Genomic DNA, 16,355 nt, shown 5'->3' with positions numbered 1-16,355 from the left:
ACACTCTCCAGGGAGAAAACCTCCCTGACTTCTGCCGAGTTGAGGGAAATGCAGGAGCCCCAGAGCTTGGTCTCTCTCTAGCCTTCCTGAATTCCTCATTTAACCCATCCTCTCTACCCTGAGTTCTAGAAGGAACCATGCCTCAGTTCCTTGCATTCGAAGATTCCTTGCTTTCTCATGTTGTTTTAGGATTTGGCGTGCTCAGGTCAGCTACATAACTTGCCACTGGTCCGTCTTCTTTTCATCTTCTAAAGTGAGTTTGTGGTGGCTGTTTCTCTGTTCTCCCCATGTTTCCGAATTTGTCTTTTTAAAAGAAATCCTTTTCCTGTATTTACTTTGCTTTAATGAGGTTTTACTAGAGGAACAAAATTAAGTTTATGTATCATTCTGTTCTTTTTATCCCAGAAGTAAGGCTCACCTTTTCATGTTCCTTTACTCTCATTTTTACTCTCACTGGGGCTTGGAAGGACCTAAAACGCATACTCATTCCTTCAGTGGCAGTGCCCTCTGCCAAATGGTGTGTCAGTCAGACCTCCATCAGAGAGGGAGGGCCGGTAGGAACCAGTATGATATGTGAGTAACTTCAGAAATCTGCTTCAAGCCGTGGGCTTCTGTGAGTGGGAGTACCGGCTGACGGGCGTGAGGTCCACAGGGCTGGGAGTTCCGCGTGAAGGTCACGGAGCAGGTGGGGCTCCCCGGCATGGACGGACAGAGGGAAGAGTGGGCAGGTGGAACTCCACAGGAGAGCTGAAGCTGTGTCTACATGTGCAGTTTCTTTCCCCTTTTTTAGGGAGGTTTCACCTGTCCAGGCCTTTCCAGGCTTCTGCTTCTAAGGCCTTTTGACTAACTGAATCAGGCTCACCCACATTATCTAGGATACTCCCTTGCTCTTAATGTCAACTGATTAGGGGCTTTCATGCAAATGGAAAATACCTTCACAGCAACACCTACCACATCAACACCTTGTTTGAGTAACTGGGGACTGTGGCCTAGTCAAGTGGTCACATCAAAAAAAAACATCCCTGGGGTATTTGCCAATTATTTACTTAACCAGTTCCCCACAAATGGGCGTTCGGATTAAGTTTACTGTTGTTTATAGACTTTTTTTTTTTTTTTGTAGACTTAATTTAACTTTATCTCCTATGTGGAGTTTGTACTTCCCAGATAAGGACACTGAGCCTTTAGGCAGTTACAGGAAATTCCCTAAGATCCTTTCTGTGCCATGTTCCCTGTGGGATAAAAGCAGACTTGTGCTTATTTTGGGTTGCTGTCTTCAGCTCCCTGCAGATGCTACCCGCTCTGGGGACGTTAACCATCTAAGGTAACTTACACCCTCCTGAGTCCGTGGAAAATGGACAGGTTCTGAGAACTGTGAGGATAAAAAGTGACTGTGAGGATAAAAAGAGGGCCTGGCAGGCCCCCTGGGGCCCACCTGCAGATAGGAGGGCTCTGCAGCACGTGGTGGCACGTGGCTGGCATCTGGCACACATCCAAGAATATGTAATGATAAAAACAGAATCAGAAGGTCTTCTGAGTTTAGCAACAATGCGTGCTAGTGTTAGTTGTCTATGGAAATACGGAGATAAAACTGCATGATATTTTGCTGGAAATGTCTGTCTCTTTTTTGACAAACAGCTTATTTTTTAAGATTATCTGCTAATACTTAGGATGAAGGTAATGTATGCTTCACTTTGGCCTTTGACAAGTTGACATTTCTTGAAGTACAGAAACTTGTTTTTACATTTTCGTGTTTGAAATATTATTTTTGATAACATTTTATAATTTCTAAATAAGTCCCTTTCTAAGAAATCTGTGTATTTTTTTAAATTACATTTTTAATGGCGTTCTAAATAATCTGTTTGTACATGTTACGGGGTCTAGACTCAGCCAGTGATTCTCCGGGAGGGTGCTGCTTGAGGTCATCTTCATTTGCAGGGAATACAATTGTTTATTTAAAACCAAAAATCTCAGAGTTGAATCTGGAAGGTGTGTGTCCACATAGAAGATCGCTGAAGATCAGAAAGCAGGTTCCTTATTTCAGGTCACGGCCTAGATAATTTGCCTTTAAGAATGCAGGGAAGGAGCCAATCAAAATGCCTACAAATGCAAAAGAACAGGGAGGGAAGCCCATCAGAAGAACTTCTCTGGGTCTTTTGCGGGCCGCTCACTTGTTTCCCCAGCAGTCCAAGGAGGAGGGCCTAGGTGTGGGGGGACGGGAATGCGTTGGCCTCCCTGCCGAAGTGGTGCTTCATCCCGTGACAGCAGGCTTGATTTCCCATGCTGTGGCATAGATTCTGTGATGCTCATGATGATAGTGGTATTCACAGGAGGTCAGGGGTTACTGCTTACCATCCAGCTACTCAGCCAGCAAAAGTGGGTGCAGCAGCCCCTCTGCCCAGGAGGGGAGCTCAGGAGGACAGACGACTGTGATCAAAGTGGTGTCCATATGCACGTGTGTCCCGGGTACACTTGGCACGGTTGGATCTGCAGATACTTGCCAGTGCCAATCACGTTCAAAGAAGTCAAAGGCTTTTGTGGTATCTGCCTGTAAGCAGGAACTGACTGAGTTGTTGATCTGGTCATTTACAGCTCTGCTCCAGATCCCAATTGGGTCAGTGTGCGGCCCTGGCTTGGATCCTTGTGTTGGCTGTCCTCACGAGGTCATTCAGGTCCGCAGGGAAGGAGCTAGCCGAGCAAGTCAGGACATGTCTGAACATGCCCAGACCACAGCAGCCGGCCCTGTCGGGGGAACCAAGACCAGCGTTGGGAGTGCAGCCCCCGAGGGGCAGGGGACATCCAGGCATTCCTGCTGCGGTACAAGAGGTTAAGAAGGCCCATAAATAGGCTCCGTCAGGTGCCCTGCGAGGGTTAAACTCTCACCAGAAAGGTTTTCTGATGTCCCCACTGCAGCCAGTTGGTGATAAAGCACACACCATCACGTGCTGGGTTCAAAGCCCTTGACACCAGGAACTTTCCTAGAAAGGGCACCAGTCACAGTGCTCAGGCTTATTACTACATTAGCTGACAGGATCATCAAACATGTGGGCTCTGACGGTGAAGACATCCTCCAGGGTACACTCAGTGCCCTCAAGCTTGGTCACATAGGTATGACAACCAGTCTGTGAGGGGGAGATGCAGGGATGAAAAGCCAAGAGCCCCACAGTGGGGGATATGCGTGTCCCCTTGTTGTAAGCCGGCCCGTCTGTGGGAAGTGTTGGCAGAGAAGGCTTCTTGGACTCCTCACTGTGGTTTCGCCACTGCAGGCCTCAGATGACCCCCTAGGACATGTGGAAGTCCGTGGCAGGAAACGACACATCAGTGATGAGGTGGGCGTGGGCCAAGAAAGGATGCCAGGATTTCAGCAGGTGGGGCGGAAAGTGCCTCCTTGACTTAGAAGACCTCTCTCTGGAAGGATTTGGTGATCAGAGCTTCCTGGAGGTTTTTTTTTTTTTTTTTTTTTTTCTGGCGGGGGTGGTTGTTATTGCTTCAAAAGTAGAAAAGATCTAAAAATGTATATTTCTATACATGAGAGGTCTCGTCTCAGGGTCATTCCGCTCCTCACCCCAGAAAGAGGACATACTTTCATCAGTTTGGGGCTCCTTGAAGCAGTGAAGCCCGCCCTCCTTCACCCGGGAGCAGCACACACAGGGTACCCTGTCTCCTACTTTTTCCCCACATAACCCAAAGTACTGGTGTGGCTTGTCACTCTCTACTGCACACACCACTGCGGCCGCAAACGGGCTGTCCCACTGAGGACCGGAAACGCAGGGTGCCATCGGGCATGTAGCCTCGAGGCAGGAAAATAGAAGCTGATGGGAAGTGGGCACAAGGTTCACGGAACCCGTTGCCTGACAGAGAAGGCACTGCTAAAATGCCACACAGCCCCTGGGGAAAGGCCAGAGATGGCGATAGACGTTTGGGGTGAGGGAGAAGTGTGTAAAGGGGGGCAGCCCCGAGGCTGTGTTAGCTACCACCATTTCCTGTTTTCCTTAGGCAGTTGAGAACAGGGAATGTGGTTTAAAAAGAAAGAAAAAGGTTTAAAGATGTTTTGTGTCAAGCCAGACTGGAGGCTCTGTTTTGGGCCCACACTCTCAGGTGGGGGTGCTAGGAGAAGGCTCAGCCCCTGCTTTAGGGTTTCTGGATAGCAGTTTCTGTGCATGTAATAGCCCTGGGTACCCCGGGGTCCTAGGGGGTGGAGGTTTTCTGCTAGAATTCAACAAGTAAGAGTGCCCGCCTTGCCTCACCCCCTCGATCCTTGTAGAATATCCTGCGCCTGATGTGTCGGCTCGGACCTTGAGACATGAAGGGAGGAACTTGGAGAAAGGGCTACCAAGTGTTGTTCTTGGGTCCCGGGAAGTGGGGGAGTGTGTGATGCTGTCCAGGGAGGAATACGGTGGTGTGCTTTCCACTGGGCACGAGGGGAGGTTGGTGGCCCTCTAGCAAGGCCACCATGCTGCGGGGGTGGCGGTGCTGTTTTTAGGATGTGCTGCGGATCATGACCTAACCTGAAAGAAGAAAGGGCGGGTCATGTGCTGTGTGCGCCCCCACGGGAACGGGCCCTCATATTGCGGAACACCTACTCTGTGCCACATACCCTACCAGCCGACTTTCCCGGGCTCTGGACTCGACATTTTTTTCAGGGTTAAAATTCTGTCTTTTTTAACGGCTGGTATTTGATTGTAGCATCCTTTTATTCAAATTAAAATTAAACTCATTTTTAGGAGGTCAATTTAATTAACCACATGTCTAATGAAAAGAGGGTGACACCCTGTCATTTTAAAATAACAGGATGTTATTTTGCTTTATTGAACCAGATATGCAAAACTTAAAATTGCATACTTGGAAGCATTTAGTTTAATTTTTCTTAGTTTAAAATATTAAACTCTGGGTGAAAAATTAAACCATCTTTTTCTTGCAAATATTAACGTAGGCACATGGCAAAAAAAATGCAAATGGTATCTAGCAGGGCATGAATTGAAAAGTTCGATCCCATCGTCTTTGACATTGGGAGAGGTCTGGCTATTACCATCTTCGCTGTATTCGCACTTAGCACCAGTAACAATTGTGGAAATAAATAAGGGCCACTCCCAGCTAGCCATAGGAAGGGAGTCAGCCCCCATCCCTTGCCTTTGGCAGAGACGCTAATGCAGGCAGGGGCGCGGGAGAGCTGTGCAGCGGGAAGAGGAGAGGCTTCAGGTGTGCGCTGATCAGTCTCTTGGCCCCCGGGAAGCTGGAGGCAGGCTAACCAGCAGTGGGGCATCTTGCGTGATTGGTTAGGGGTACATATTTGGCTTCTCTAGTTGGCTTTACTAAGCTAGACGCTGACAGGTATTAATTGAGTCTTGGCCGTTTGGGGCCAACTGTTAAAGGCGTTGTTTGGCTTCCTGGGCTGGTGGCTACGGACTGTGGCTCCGAGTCCTTTTTTTATAAATGGCCTGGCTGTTGTCCGTGGGTGTATTCAATCTCAGAATGAAATCACCAGCTATTCTGATGAGATGCGGTGTGACATGAGGCCATAGCATCATCACCTGTGAGGCGTTCGTGCCCAAAATGTTTCACCTGGATCTCATCAAGCTATTACATTCAGCTACCGGTTTATAGGAAGTTTAGGGAACGAAGAAACAATCAGGCAAGTCGATAAGGAGGTGGATTCTACAGGGCAATCACCTGGTCTCTTCAATGGCTAGGTATAAAAACGTGTGTGTTGTGGGCAGTAGATGGATGGACAGGACCGATTTAAATGCACAGTGTCTTGAGAGACATATAGCCAACTACAAGGAAAAAAGTTGAATGAGATCTGAATATGGATTCAGAATGAAATTAGGGAACGGGTTGAGATGTGAGGGTGCTGGGGGACGATGTCGTGGCAAGAGTCTCAACTCTTCAGAGGCACAGGTGTCTAATATATTTTCCTCTGAAGGGGTGCAGCGAAATCAAGGTGATGCAGCACGGCCAAAGGTTGTAGTTTTAGACCTAGATGGTGAGTCGTGGGTTTTCATCACAGAAAATCGGGACTTCTCTGTTTGGACTTCTTACACTAATGCTTAGAAAAGAGTATTTTGATCCACTCTCAGTTCCTCTTCATCTAAATAACCACTATCACAATTTATGCCGATACAAGCAGAAAACAGACTTGTAAATTCTCCCTTACGTTTTCACCTAAATAAAATCATAACCTAGCTGCTTGATTTTTCCCCACCAATACCGTGGAGACTCTTCCATATCAAAACATGTGGATCTGCCCCATTCTTTTTATGACTGCATGCAGAGTGTTTATTGGATGAATGAATCATCATTTATTTAATATAGATTCTTTTTTTTACAATAGTTTTTCTGTTGTTAAAAGCGTTATCCAATCCTACTCTTAAAGAGCAAAGGAGGCATGAAAGGAAACAGACTTGTTGCTTGCCAGAAGACACATAGCCAAGTGAGAGAGAGAATCAGCCTTTGAAGCCGAGTTCATGTTTCTAGAGCCCTGCACACGGCTCATAAAACCAGTGGTGCTTCTAGCATCCTCCTCCTGGGACTGATTGGTCTTTGGCCTCTCAGAGACTGATCTGTCACATGGTATATAATTTCGGGACATATGCTCAAGAGTCAAAATATCTCACCTGGTTTGTATCTAACAATGGTCGGGCCACTTTCAACACCTGTCTTTGATTTTTAGTATCCTTTTTATGAGTGGGGCTGCTACTTCCTCACAACCAATAAGATAATGTCTTCGAAGAATGAGGAGCAAGCAGGGACCACTGCCTGGACAGCCACACACCTCTGTCACTGCCATCAATAGGAAATGTTTCCCACGCAGTGCGCTACTACTTCAAGTTTCCCGTGAGCGTGTCTGCTGGAGTCATCTGTCCGTACCCTAGCTGCAAGGGAGCCCAAGAAAGCAAATGTGGGTTTTTAGCTTGGGGAGGCAGGACCCCCTAATGTGAGGGATTTCCCAAATGGAGGGAGGCTATTCAAAAGGTGCTGGGCAGCTTCAAGCAACAAATGTACACCATGAATCCAAATATCTGAAGATAAACATGGTGCATTCGTAACATGTAATATCGTGCAGCCATTTCATAAGCCTATTTTGAAGAACATTTAACGGCACGGAAAAATGCTCAAGATATGGTCTATGAAAAAATATGCAAAACCATATACATCGAGGATGGTCTCATTATATTTAAAAGGGTGGGAGGGTAAAAGCCTTGTGAAATGGGTGCCCGTTGGAGTCCTCTGAGGAGCAGGTGCCAACATGGGATTAGACCTACAAAAGGTTTATTGGGGGAAACACCTGTGAAGGATAAACGGGGAGGGAGTTGGGTGTGCAGAGAAGCCTTCAGCTGGAGGCAGGTAGAGCTGACACCTGTGAAGGGAGAGAGGGAAGGAAGGACAGAGGAAGAGCCTCAAACTGCAGTGCAATTCTGAGAAAATCTCACCCGGGCCAAAGGCCGTGAGCAAAAGCTGCATTTGGAAGGTGCTAGAAGAGCCTTGCATTTATTTGGCACGACTACCTCTGCTGTGCTCAGTCACTACCAGGGCCCAGCCCAGGGGAAGCATAGCCTCAGGGCTTGCGGGGGCAGGCGCCAAGAGCACTCTGTCTTGGGGTAGCTCTGCCCCTAGAGGGTTCTCTTGAAGGAGACTGGGTGACGTGTCTTCACTGGTGAAATGAGGGGTGGCTTTTGAGCTGGGTTCTTTGCACCCAAGAAGTGTAGGCAAACGATGGTTATGAAAACTGCCCCAGTGGCTTGTTTGCTGCTTCTTAGAATCCCTCATTACTGGGAAATGCCATGCAGGCACACAGCGTACATCGAGTACAGATATACAGCCCACACGTCCCCATGGAACCAAGGTTCGGATGGAGAACCCCGCGCTGCTCCCGAGGAGGGAGCCTCTAGCCCCCCTCTAGAGCAGCGGCTTCTCGGCTCCCTGTCACAGCCTTGCTGCCCAAGTGGGCTCTCCTCCTCCATTTGCCACTTGTTAAAATTCAGTCTGTAACTGGGTTTCCCTGAAAATCTGCCTTAAAAGAGGATGAGGAGGTTGCCAGAAACACTAGGGCTGTTTTCTTTCCTACCGTCCTACAGTTTTGAGCTCCAAGTTTTGGTGCTTTAGAGAAGTGAGGGTCAGTCATTTGGAAAACTGGCCCATTTATGTGGAGAACTTCATTTTTATGACTCTTATTGTAATGAACTCAGATTTTAAACCCTCATACCTGCCGAGTGTTTCGTCTTCTATCGGGCATTTTCCACAGTCCCTAAATTTAGGATCTGTGGGTTATAAAGAGCCATAGGTAAGTCAGGGACCCTTTAGAAGAAACCAGATCCTAAACTGTCGGTACTTAAAGAAAATTGGAGACCATCTGGTTCCAGCCTTGTCAGTTAGGAGTAAAGACACTGAGACCTGCCCAAGCTCTCAGAGCCCTTCAGGCGCTTCTGCTGTTTCGGAGGCGTGGACTCCCTGCCTCCCTGACATCAGGGTAACTGCAGGGTTAGGGGCGTCAGCCTGTGGGCCTCTGGAGGCCAGGGGCCGCCTCCCATCCCTTGTCAACACTTCTACCCCAGGACAGAAAGAAGTGTGAGAGAGGTGGGATCCTTGGTAAGGGTGGGTGAGTCTCGCTGGTCTCCAGGTGTCGAATGAGAGATTCTCAACTAGTTGTACAGCTCAACCATGGGCAACCGGAGAGGTGAGGAGCTATGGTGTCCTGAGAAAGCTGGAATAGTAACAGTTGTGGTAACAGCTTTATGGTCCTTACTGTGTGCCATCCTTCCTTAAGTGCCTCGTGTATATTAACTTGCAACACTCTTGGGTGGGTACTATTATTCCCATTTACAGATGGGGAAACTGAGGCCCAGGGAAGTTGAGAAACTTGCTGAAGGTCATACAGCTAATCAGAGTCTGTGCTTCTTTTTTTTAAATTTTTTTTTAAGATTTTATTTATTTGAGAAAGAGAATGTGAGAGAGCATGAGAGGGGGGAGGGTCCGAGGGAGAAGCAGACTCCCCGCTGAGCAGGGAACCCGATGCGGGACTCGATCCCGGGACTCCAGGACCATGACCCGAGCCGAAGGCAGTCGCTTAACCAACTGAGCCACCCAGGCGCCCAGAGTCTGCGCTCTTAACGCCTTTCCTAGAATGTCTGCCAGGCAATTGAGAAGGCGTCCGTCCCCATCCCAGACTTGGGTGACTGGGCCAGGCCTGGGAGGAGGACCCGTGTCTGCAGAAGACAGTGGGTGCACTGATCCAACAAGGCACATGGTGTTGGTAAGGTAAAGGGGAGCCAGAGGAAAGGGGAACCCACACAGGATGTGGAGCCTGTCCTCCACCTCAGCCAGCCCTGGGGAGCACCATGGGCTCTGAAGTTATGCTTAGCTGTAGGACATCCTTAGGGCAGGACAGATGCCTTTCTAGCCTCCTTTGATGCCCTACCTAGGGGACATGTGAGCCCTTGGGGCAGGGTCTGTGCTGGCTGGTTTATGCCATGGCTGGAGGCTTGAGACAGCCAGCTTTGCCAATGTCCACTTCAATGTAGAAGCAGGATCAGGGACAGGTGTGGGGCTGTTGACTACACCATGCCGCTATGGGCTCATAATTGTGGCCCCATCTGCAGACAGAGGGAGGCATCTGGTCAGTTAAGGCAAGGACTTAAAATGTCATCTCACAGGAGGTCCCTCAGTTTTGGGAACTCACCAAACATGGTACCTTCTTCCCTCCTTCCCCTCCATTCCCCATGCCCTAGAGGCAGGATTGGGAGGCCATCTGTTTCCAGAGTGGACACTGTTGACTGGAAGAGATTCCTTTTAAGGAATCACTGTCAAGACAATGTTTTTAGACTTCTAACTAGAAGGGACCTGCTAGAAATAAAGACCTATAGGTGTTGCTCGGTGGACTAAGAAGTATTTTTCAGATGCTTTCTCAACCAAGCTGCAATTCTCAAGCATCCTGCTCCTTCTGTGTGTAGGCAGGAGCCCGAGTCAGGATCTTTGCTTGGGGAAGAATCTCCTGAGAAGCGCCCCCTGAGCTGTGTGAGTTCAATGGACAGCCTTGCCTCGTGGGGGTAAAAGTTCTCGAACAAAACTCCAAGCTCCCAGGGATGGGTGGTTCAGTGTGCACACCTCTGGAGAGGCAGTTTTCCTTGGAACAGTGCTCAGCCTTAGCGTGTGCAGCGCAGGGCCGCTGCAAAGAAACAACCAGGGAGGCGTTGTCATGGTGAGGAATCGGGTTGGCGCCGGGGGACAATCCTGAGGATGGAACGGAGCAGCTGAGCGTCTGCAGAATCACAGCACCAGCTTGTGACATCAGTAGGGGATCTGAGGCATCAAGAACACCATCCTATTTGTGGGCAAGAGTGTGTCTCATTGTCGGGGGTCAGTGGCCAGAAGAAGGAAAGCCCCCCCTGTCTTGGCCTGGACTAGGGTGGGTTGAGCTGGGGTCATAGGGAAAGTTGCTGCATAGGGGCAGCAGAAGCAATGGCAGCAAAATACTGTGGTGGGTTCCTGAGGCTTGCCCCACGGGGCCAGGGAAACAGGCAGCATTAGGAGTCCCCGGGACAGATCCTGGGCTGGCCTATTCATCTAGAAGGCAGAAAGTCAGGAGGAAGTCTATGTGAAAATGCTACACAGCGTGCTGTCCGTGACCGCTGGAGCAGGCCACGTGCTTGCACAGAGGTAAGATGCAGGCAGGCAGATTCCCTGAGCCCCTGCGCCGCCCTTTGAAGGCGTTGCACGCTTCGGCCCTATGGCAGACCCTGAGGATGAATCCAAAGATGTTTAAGGGGGACGTGATGCCTGGCCTCAAATATCTGAAGGACTATCAGAACCAGGCCCAGGGACAGACGTTCCCAGAGGGAGGTTGCTGCTTAGTCTGGGGGAGAACTTTCTGGCCGCTGCCTCTGTTTCATGGTGTGATGAGGCACTGAGGTGCCGGGCAGGGTGAGGAGTGGCTTGTGGACTGTGTGGGCACGGGTCCCCGATCCTGCCTCCCTCACCCCAGTCCTGTTCATGGCTGGGATTTCAGGTCGCAGCTCCCTGCCTACACACACAACTAGTCCGGGGGAATCCCAAAGGATCCCGGACCCCTCCCTAGATGTTCCTGCATGGCGCTTTTCAGGCGGGCAGCCCCTCAGCCTGCACGTGGAGCTTGTCTGCCTGCCGTCTGAGCTGCTCAGTCCCCAGGCAGGACTCCTTCCATCAGAGAGAACCCAGGAGGAGGCCGAGTCCACGCTGTCTCCACACTGACCCTTGGCAATGTATGTTTGGGTCCCAGAAGATGAGCCCTCTTGGGAGGAGGTTGAGAACACAGCCTAGGAGGGCCGATTCACACCTACGTGTTCAAAATGACGACTAAAACGACTTCTTCATGAAGTCTCAGTGACACTCCTCGGAACTAGAAGACACAGCAGCGCAAGGGGCTGTCGGTGCCGTCCCACCCAAGGCTGCTTTCTTGAGAGACTCAGCATGACGACCGCTGTCCTGGGTTCCTTAGAAAGCCTGACTAAACTGCTTGTAGGTAGGTAGTGGGAATTCTAACCTGGCTTAGGGCATGTGGATCGAGGAAGCCACTTGAGTTTTCTTCCTTGTACGAAGGGTTAAGGTATTTTCTGAGTACAGAAATCTCTTCAGAGTGCCAGAGATTTTTCTTTTTCTCAAGCCAAGGGAGTCAGCATTAAAAGGGTACTGCCTCCGAATCACTGTGACCTTGGCCAGAGCCACCCAAGTTCTTGGAGTCTCAGTTTTCCCAGCTGTAGAGATAGGATTTGGGGAAAGGGATCATGGAAGATCCCCCTAGGAGAGCAGTCAGCCTCCTGAGGAGTCCTTGGCCATGTGCATTTGGAGAGGAGTCCATGGCCAAGCTGATGCAGGTTGTCCTCCCTTTGGGTAGGGCAGCTGGCTCTTGATGAGATGGTAGTGATGCCTCTTGGCCTGGACTAGGATGGGTTGAGCTGGGGTCATAGGGAAAGTTGCTCAGAGGTTGACTGTGGTCTGACCAAGCAGCAGAGGGTCTGCCTGGGGCTGCTCCACTCTGACTGGGGCCGGGCCTTCCTCCCAAGGCCTTTCTGCACTAAGGGCAGGCCTTCCCACCCCACTGGCTCATTTTCTCCTGAGGGTGGGCTGAATGAGAGTCTGATTATGATGCCTATACTTTACGACTCAAGACAAAGTTTTGTAAAAATAAAACACTTCCCTGCTTAGGTTATACTGATCAGCAAAAAATTAGTTCTGACCCATGATACGTTTTGAGTCAAACATATTCCTTTGAACTCATAGCTTCAATCTTTCATTCTTTTCAACATTGGATTTTTAAATTGCAGAGATAATGTTTGCTTATTGTGGGCATCCAGATAACACAGAGGAAAATAGCGTGAAGAAGGAAAGCCCCCCCTTTGTTCCCAGAGGCTTTTGGCACGTCCCTTTCCCCATGTGGTTGCTGCAAGCGTTTGGCAGGCACCTGCCCAGGTCTTTCTCAATGCATCTACATGCATGTGATCTCCTTATGCATACGTGGGGGGGGGGGGTCATACTGTATGTATTGTATTACTTGCTCTTTAAAAAAAACAACAACTAAGTTTATGCGAACTCACTGCAGTAAGAGAAAACACTTGGATGATCTTAGCAGTGTCCCAGGAAGGGAAAGTAGGAAGTTGGGTAATTTGTGAAATTTTGGATCTAGGCTCAAGCGTTTTAAGGCAGACAGGAAACTGATTGAGATTGGAAAGTTTTATGATACTATAGTTTAGGATTGGTAACAGCGAGGAGAGAGTCTTTAAGTGATTCTTTTTTTTTTAAAAATATTTATTTATTTATTTATTTTGGAGGGAGACGAGTGCGAGAGAATGGGGGGAGAGGCCGAGGGAGAGAGAAAGAGAGAATCTTAAGCACACTGCACGCCCAGCACAGAGCCCGATATGGGGCTCGATCCCAGGACTCTGAGATCATGACCCGAGCCGAAATTAAGAGTTGGACGCCTAACCGACTGAGCCACCCAGGTGCCCCTGAATGGTGCACAGTTTAAAGTTGTGATAAAAACTGACTTCCTTGATTTTTTTTTTTTTTTTACTTACTATACTGACCTTTCAAATTAGTAAAAAACTACAACAAAAACCCCTTTTGTTGTTGTGAAGGGTTCAAACAATAAAAAGACCTCTGATAAAAAATGATACATGCCTCTGGTATAGAAAAAGGAAGAAACTGTTATTTAATAGATTATTTTTTTGGTGACATTCGCATTCCATGCCCTAAACCACTGTCTGGTGTTTTTACCATACCTTTTGAACTGCCCTCTCTGCTATCTCCTTATACTAAATGTTCCAGGTCCAGGGCACAGCCTCTAGCTCACACCTCTGGTGGCCTGGAGCTGGGAGTATGCTCTCTCTGCTTGGAGGCCTTCCCCTATATGCTATTCTGAGAACACCTCACCCTTTCTTATCTCTGTGATTTAGGTTCAGGTCTGTTTGAACTTTGCTATACCATTATTATGGTAATTTTTACAAGCTTAGGATCTCTATATCATAGTTGAAAATATTTAGCAACAATACCTCATTTGTATAGGAATTCTTTTACCTAGCAACCTCAGGTATCTGAAAAGGTAAAAAAAAGACAAAAAGAACAAGAAAAAAAAGTGGGGTGGCAATGTATTACAGCAATGAAAATAGATGCTCCAGAACCCATGCACCGATCCTGAAGATACTGCATGAAAAAAACCAAAACCTTCCAGGCACTTGGAGCATATTTTGGTTCTTAGTGTAGATACATTTTATTATCAGTGTTTTTCAACTGCCAGTATATTATTATTTTTTTTTAAGATTTTATTTATTTATTTGAGAGAGAGAGAACGAGAGATAGAGAGCACGAGAGGGAAGAGGGTCAGAGGGAGAAGCAGACTCCCTGGTGAGCAGGGAGCCGGATGCGGGACTCGATCCCGGGACTCCAGGACCATGACCTGAGCCGAAGGCAGTCGCTTAACCAACTGAGCCACCCAGGCGCCCTCAACTGCCAGTATATTAGACTCCAGTTTGGAGAGGATTGTTTGGGGCAGATATACTAAGCCTGACACGAAGACGTTAGCCAAAAAAATCACTAAAGAAGAAAGAGCAGTCCAGGTGACCTGGCCTAGCATAACCTATGGCGGCTCCTGTCACTTCTCCAAGCAAGGCTGCCTTGCCAACCTCTAGGGTGAGGATGTGCTGGTGGGGAGATCAGGATGGGGCAGCAGCATTCTGGAGCTTTGTTGGTCAGTGAGCATGCTTGGCTAATGCTATTTGCTCTAATGGTGAATTAGTGATAATTCAGGGCCTACCATGTGCCAGATCCTTTATGTGTATTAGTTGTATCCTCACAATGACCTAGAAAAATTCTTACTCTCATTTAATAAATGAGGAAGCCCAGGATGGAAATAGAAATAATTTGGCCCTAGGTCTCCTAACTAGAAAGTGCTAAAAAGCTGGGATTGGAAGCCATGGGGCTCACCTTCTTTACTGACAGACAGGTGTGGTCACCAGCGCTGTCGTTTGCAACGAGAAGAAACCGCGAAGGTGCCTCTTCCTTAAACAGGGAGTGGGGGTTTGTGGTAGGCCCACTTGCGTATGGTGGGTTCTCATTTAGGACCTAGCACCGGAGACAGAGGCCTGACGTTTGCAGACTGCATAGCCCAGTCCGGTGTGGGCAGCTGTGGGGAGATATGGGAAGAACGTGGTCTTAATCTCAGGAGCTTTTAGATCAAGAGGAGGAAACAAGAGACTCAAATAAAATAACAAGGAGGCACTCAATCCTTGATGATTTATTTGATACTCATTTTGTTTGGTTTGTTTCCTGACGTTTGTCCTGTCTCCACACCTGAGGGGTCATCTGGGCACCAGGCTCCAGGAGGTCAGACAAAGGCAAGCTCCTTTTGCCAGGCACAGACAGGTGGTGCAGGGGAGCTCAGGTAGGCTTCCCAGCAAAAGCGTGTTTGAAGTAGGCCTTGACTTATGGGAGGGGCTCAGGTAAGAGCACAGGAAGTGGGAGGCGGTCCCTGGTGACTATCAGAAGCTGGGTGTTCCGTCTGTTCAGTGTCTGAGATAGCCTGTCTTCATGATGGGCTGGGTGGACCCAGTTGTTGGCTACCCCCTAAGTCCCCATCGCATCTTAAATGAAGAGATCCAACTCAATCCCAGTGGATGGTGGAGATTTGGTTAGAGACGTCTATCCTTCTTAGGTCCCACCGTCACTTGTTCCTAATGGACCTTTCTTTCAGGTGCCATTCATTGCTTTTATTCATTGAACAGCTTGCTCGTGCCGGGCACAGGGGAACAAAGGTGAATAAGACATGGTCCCTGTCCCCAGGAGCTCACAGTCTTGTGGGGAGACAGGCGTGCCAGCCGGCCACGCATCAGTGCCTGGGCACCATGGTAGAGCTCTGTCGAGACAGCTCCCTGCCCTCTTGCCTTCTCCATGGGATGAGAGTTTTTCTGTGTGGTGCCACTCCCTGGGTTTAGAATGCTTTGTCCCTTTCCTCTGCTGAGCGTGGGGGATCGTTCCAATTCTGGGATTTTCCTGCTGTCCTGTTTATGCTGGACATGGGACAAGGACCCAAGGGTCAAGGTAGCTTGTCTGGTCAGGATCCCTCAGTGCGTCTGGGCAGAGGGCTGTCACAAGCAGGAGATGGGAGTGGGGAACTCCTGGAACAAAGGGCCAGAGTGGCTGGGGGCAAGTGTTGGAGCCCATCTCTGCAGAGAGAGCCCTTCCTCGCCAGCGCCATTTGAGGTGTGGGTACTGAGGAGAGCACAAAGGTGGGGTAAGATGGTGGATTGCTTGGTTGGGGAAGGGAGTCCTTGTGGATTGGGTAAGTTTTGGTCAAAATACAGTCAGCCATACTTAACATGAATCACCTTTAAAAATATATTTAATATAACATCTTATATTTAAGAAAATATATTTAATATAACATCTTCCTTTTAAGCTAAGAACTCAGGAGGCTAAGAGCCCCAGAGCCCATGCTTAACCCCAACAGACATTCTTTACAGAAGGTGGAGATCAAATTCCTCACTCAAAAATGTGCCTCTGCACGTCAGCAGAGATGGGCTGTAGGGTTTGGAACATGGCCACATACGTAGGCCTGGTACAAAGCAGAAGCAGAGTTTAGATGCCAGCATCTGGTAGTGAGTCTTGGGTTTTTTTGGTTAGCAAAGAGTATTCTAAGGAAAAAGAACTGGATTGGGGGTAAAGAAATATTTTCTTTTTTTTTTTTTTTAAGATTTTATTTATTTATTTGACAGAGAGACACAGCGAGAGAGGGAACACAAGCAGGGGGAGCAGGAGAGGGAGAAGCAGGCTTCCCGCTGAGCAGGGAGCCCGACGCGGGGCTCGATCCCAGGACCCTGGGATCATGACCTGAG

This window comes from Zalophus californianus, chromosome 15, assembly GCF_009762305.2.
Source record: "Zalophus californianus isolate mZalCal1 chromosome 15, mZalCal1.pri.v2, whole genome shotgun sequence".
Taxonomy (NCBI): Eukaryota; Metazoa; Chordata; class Mammalia; order Carnivora; family Otariidae; genus Zalophus; species Zalophus californianus.
Note: the sequence above shows the minus strand (reverse complement) of the source record.